Below are 5,380 nucleotides of genomic sequence, written 5' to 3'. Positions count from 1 at the left end.
AAAAAAAAAAAAGAAAAAGAAAAGAAAGGAAAAAGAAAAAAAGAAAAAAAAATCTAACTCCAAAGCTTGAAATTTTTTCACCTTCAACAGCTCTCCTTTTCATGAAATAGGGTTAAGGTTACATATGGCTCTGAGAGCACACACAAACATTTAATAAAATCACCACCAGTTTTAATGCTCCTTAGTCTTTATACTTATCTGGAGTCTGTTTAGGGTGTCTGGGTAAAAGCTTTTCCACTGAACAGGTTTTGGGCGGCTGTCTTGTAACCAAAGCCAGCTCAGGTAGAGAAAGTTTAGCCTGCGGCTCCTAAAAGTGCCTATTTGACAAGGGTGTCCATGACTCCACTGCTGTTTCCTGAGAGACAGGAACTAAAACCACATGTTTCCCCTAAACCTGGTGTCTAGAAATTTTGCACAGGCCAGAAAGGAGGAAGAGCAACTCTGCTCACTCATAAGCAGCTCCATATGCCTACTGCCTCCTCACCCCACATCATGATGGCCTCCTCTGCAACTCTCTAGCTTCCTTGTTTTTGGAGGAACAATGAGGGATCCATCCATGATGTTTTCTTGTAACAATACTAAAAGGAAGAAAACAAGAAAGAAAGAAAAAACCTGCCAGGCAGTGGTGGAACACATCTTTAATCCTAGCACTTGGGAGGCAGAAGCAGGCGGATTTCTGAGTTCAAGGCCAGCCTGGTCTACAGAATGAGTTCCAGGACAGCCTGGGCTACACAGAGAAACCCTGTCTCGAAAAACAAAACAAAACAAACAAACAAACAAAGCAAAACAAAACAAAACAAAAAAAACCTAAGCATATGAAAAAACTAGAAACACCTTTCTCTGGGCATCTGCCTGCCACTCATCCCCTTCTCTGGGAGATCAAGCTGCAGGATCATTTTGCAAGCTTTGCTATTTGGCAGAGGGAGAAGTCAGATTTTTACCTTTAATGACATAGTGGTTTCTAGGATCAGACCAAAGTCACACAAGGTTGGGACAAAAAGACTGTTCAGGGAAAATTTGTTCTGTGGCCTTTTAGTGCCACCTGCTGTTCAGCTATGGAAGCGAACTTAAGTGAACTAATACCGAAGCCCACGGGGTTTCTTTTACTCATCCGCTGTCTGTTGAGTATGTCCTGCACGGCAAGATTGAAGGGTAAATACGCAATTGAAGACTAAAAACATCCCTTCCTAGAAGTTCACAGCCCAGTGGAAGCAAAAGGCAGCCAAGCAGATGTTACAAAGTGTTTCATTTTTCATAAGGATGTACATGAGACAGACAGTAAAGGAGGATCTTTAGGTCAAATGGGTACCCGGAAGGATGTGCACGTGTGCACACACTTGTGGGTTTTTCACCTGGGTGCTAGGTTCACTCAGATCCTCATACTTGCTCAGCATATACTTTATGCCTAGACTGAGCCATGTCTGGAGCTCCATTATATTTTTAAAGGATGGGTGAATTCATATGAAGGTGAGGCAAGGAGGCCTTCTAGACCAAGGAAGAAATGTGTAAAGCTCTCACACAAAACAGCATTCTATTGGGAAGCAGCTTAGTTTATATTGCGCTTTTTTTTTTCTTTGTTTTCGAGACAGGGTTTCTCTGTGTAGCCCTGGCTGTCCTGGAACTCACTCTGTAGACCAGGCTGGCCTCGAACTCAGAAATCCGCCTGCCTCTGCCTCCCAAGTGCTGGGATTAAAGGCATGTGCCACCATTGCCTGGCTGTATTGCTTTTTATTTTATTTTATTTTACTTTAATTTTTATTTTAGATAGGGTCTCACTATATAGCCCTTGCTGACCCAGAACTCTCTATACAAATCAGGCTGGTTTCAAACTCAGCGATTCATCTGCCTCTGCAGTGCTGTGATTAAAAGCATGCCACCATGCCTGGCTTAATTCATATTCTGTAGACAATAAGGACTACTGGTTTCAGGTGGAGTGTATTTTTGGTCGTATTGACATTTTACAAGCACATTTTGGCAGTAAGTAAACTGGAGAACAAATCGGGAGAAAAGACTGCAGGCAAAAAGACATGTCACAAGCTTATTTCCACCTTTTAAAAAAGCATATACATGCATGGGTGTGGGGGAGTCAGGTCTCCTGGAACTGGAGTTACAGAGAGCTGTGAGCTGCTGGTTTAGGTAACTGGATGAAGAGGAAGGGCTGCCCACTTCTGTTTGAACTGAGTTGAGTTTGAAGTGCTATAGACTACCCACAAGGTAAATGAAAACTGGCTCTAAAATTCAGTGATATCTCATTCTTCATTTCCTAAATTGAACATTTTCTATTAGAAAAAGAATTGCTTTTATCCTACATATTCCAACAACCCATGTGTTATCGAGTTTTATGTGAACCTGACACAAGCTAGGCTCCCTGGAGAGGAGGAAGCCTCGGTTCAGAAAATGCTTCTATGAGATTGGGCTGTAGGCAAACCTATAGGACATTTTCTTAATTAGGGATTGATGTGGAAGTACCCAGCCCACTATGGGCGGGGCCATCCCTGCACTGGTGGTCCTGGGTTCTATATGAAAGCAGGCCGAGAAGGCCACAAGGAGCAAGCAGCACTCCTTCATGTTCCCTGCATCAGCTCCTGTCTCCAGATTCCTTCTGTCCTGACTTCTTTTGACGATGAACAGTGACAAGGATGAGTAAGCCAAATAAACCTTTCTTCCTCAAGTTGCTCTTGGTTAGTTTCATCACAGATGTAGAAACCCTGACTAAGACAAGCCACTTTCTTTGAATTTGGGTACATTTAGCTATCTAAACACCCCTTTCCAATCTGGTATTCCAAATATTTTCACCCTCTTTTCAGTTCAAAACAGTACAACATAGGAAAGTATAGCTGACACTGTTGTGAAAGAAACTTAGCTACTCAGTTCAGGTTGTTACCTGAAAGACATGCTATCATTTGTAAAGTGACTCTAACAGGTATTTCTCATTGCTGAGAGTTTAAAATAAAGTATGTGCACACAGAGATACTGAATATATACCAGTCACTCTTATCTTGTATTATAATAGGCCATCTGAATGCTTCTTTGTATTTGACTTATTCCTAGCTTCTGCTTTTATATTTCCATGAAACAGCTGATAAACGGTGTTCACACTACTAGTAATTTTTAAAGATCAACAAGATTAATTTATTTTAATATAAATACTGTCAATTTTCTCCTTTTGAATACTGTATTTATTTCCTTATTAGTAAGAATTACCTTTATTCTTTAACTCATTAGTAATTTATTTTTGTTTATGTCTGTGTCTGCCAGTTGTGTGTGGTATGTGGGTGCCTGAAGAGGCCAGAAGAGGGCCATGGATCCCCTGGAGCAGGAGTTGGAGGCAATTGTGAGCCACTTGACATGGGTGCTGGGAAATTAACTCAAAGTTCTCTGGAAAAGAGGTAAGGGCTCTTAACCACTGAACCATCTCTCCACACACACACACACACCCCAAAGGCTAAGTTTTGAGCTAAAACCGAGCACTCCATTAAAGTACATATGAAGCTGCATATGTCCTGGCTACTGGACTTGTTCCTACTGTACTGGTGGTACCTTTTTTACCTGAGAAGCTAGAACGTGCCAAGCATTTTCACTAGTCATCTTTGCAACCTGTTGAGGCATTATTATTATTTTTCAGAAAAGGAAAAAAAAAACTATGGTTCCGAAATATTTTTGGGTAGTTAATCAAATGCAGGCACGCCCAATTTCTAACATCATTAAGCTTAATCACCACCGAACATTAAACATTTCTGTGTTGGCAACTTGACTGTTTTCGATTTAAGCTGTTTTGCCTTTTTTTTCTTTTTCTTTCTTCCGTATGTATGTATGTATATGAGTACACCATTGCTGTCTTCAGACACACCAGCCTCTTCTGATCCCATTACAGATGGTTGTGAGCCACCAAGTGGTTGCTGGGAACTGAACTCAGGACCTCTGGAAGAGCAGTTGGTGCTCTTAACCGCTGAGCCACCTCTCCAGCCCTCGCCTATTTTTTCTTAAGATGAGAGTCTTGTGACTTTCTACCTTTGGGGGCTGAAGAGCACCTGCCACTCTTCCAAAGGACTGAGGTTCGGTTCCCAGGAACCTATACCAGGTGGCTCACAACCGCGTTTAACTCCAGCTCCTGGGATTCGACGCCTTCTGGATTCTGAGAGCACCTGTATGCACGTGACGCGCATAAACACACACACACACACACACACACACACACATACACGTAAATTTTTTACAAAACGTAAGATCTCTAGGAATGCAGGCAGGGTTTAATCGATAACTACAAAGCAATACTGAGGTCTAGGGAGAAAATACAATTGGCCCGCTAAGTCTCAAAGCTGGACCTCTCTGCCTCTGGGATTCTTCCGACCCACGCCATCAGCACTGAACCTCGCCCTCTCTAGTGCAGAGAGATAAACCGAGGTCCTGTGAGCAGATGGGGCCTGGCCTACACCCGCCTCACTGCCAGCTCTGCTCCCGCAGCCACAGGTCAGGAGCACCACACACTCCCCACGCCCCCAGCCCCACCGCACTCACCGGCAGCCCAGAAGCAGGAGGTGGTCCTCGAACAGAGACGTGGCGCGCCAGCCAATCAGAAGCGCCCGGCGACACTTCAGGCGAGCCGCAGAATCGAGAATGGGGCGCGGTTTCTTGACTTGGAACATCGCGAGATCTTCCCCAAGCGGAACCATTGGTGGACAGTGGACCGCCCCCTGCCTCTCCTCATCTATGATTGGCCGTTTGGAGGCGAGAGTGACAGGCTCCGTGGATGACCATTGGTCGGTGCCGCGGAAGAGCAGGCGGGCGGGCGTCGGCGCGCGCTTTCGAACTGGCGCTTGGTGACGTTGCCATGGGGATGTGGCCCGGCGGACACCCTAGGCGGCTTGGCCAGACGCTCAGCTAGCCCGGCCTTAGGGCTTTCTCCTTCCGGCACTATTTCTTCTGTCCTCGGAAAAAACTGACCGAGGAGGATTCCGGAAGGCCCCGAGGTGAGAAACGGTGGCTTTGGCTTGAGCCCAGGCCCTGCGCCTGCGCCTGCGCTGGAGAGGGTGCGCCTGTCTCTGAGCGGCGCGACCGGAGGCCAGTAGGTGCGCGGTAACTAGAACTTGGCGTCTCCGATTCTTCGAGGGTTCACACACTCTCTCTGGTTTCATCTCCCTGTCTACGGTTTCCGCAGCAATTATCTCGAACGCCACCAGTTTTGAGGCCTTTCTGAGTCCCCAAAGGCCTCTTGCCTTTGGAACACGCTCTTCAGAGTGCTTCGATTGGACTTTGGTTGGTTTGGTGAATTTCCGGAAACCTCATTCTTGTCTTTCTCATCTAATTTTGCCCTCTGAGATAAGACAAGCCTTTCCACAATGTCTTACCCATAGTAGATTTTTTTTTGGGGGGGGGGGGG

The 5,380-nt window shown here is 45.4% G+C and overlaps 2 protein-coding genes across 5 annotated transcripts in view; one reads left to right on the top strand and one right to left on the bottom strand.

The window, feature by feature from the left end:
- Nudt2 (nudix hydrolase 2) overlaps positions 1-4,663 on the bottom strand; it is a 16,111-nt gene extending 11,448 nt beyond the window's left edge. Inside the window, exon 1 of one of the 3 annotated variants that reach the window (XM_031377080.1) lies at positions 4,519-4,663. The gene's annotated coding sequence lies outside the window, so the exon portion shown is untranslated. The remainder of the gene's footprint in view (positions 1-4,518) is intronic. The other 2 variants (XM_031377079.1, XM_031377081.1) reach the window with 2 other exon arrangements.
- A 113-nt stretch (positions 4,664-4,776) lies between these two features.
- The window catches only part of Kif24 (kinesin family member 24), a 79,208-nt gene continuing 78,604 nt past the window's right edge, over positions 4,777-5,380 (top strand). For both annotated transcript variants that reach the window (XM_031377078.1, XM_031377077.1), the window contains exon 1: positions 4,777-4,970. The gene's annotated coding sequence lies outside the window, so the exon portion shown is untranslated. The remainder of the gene's footprint in view (positions 4,971-5,380) is intronic.

The sequence above is a fragment of the Mastomys coucha genome, unplaced genomic scaffold (assembly GCF_008632895.1).
Source record: "Mastomys coucha isolate ucsf_1 unplaced genomic scaffold, UCSF_Mcou_1 pScaffold18, whole genome shotgun sequence".
Classification (NCBI taxonomy): Eukaryota; Metazoa; Chordata; class Mammalia; order Rodentia; family Muridae; genus Mastomys; species Mastomys coucha.
This window is presented reverse-complemented; position numbering and strand designations above follow the sequence as displayed.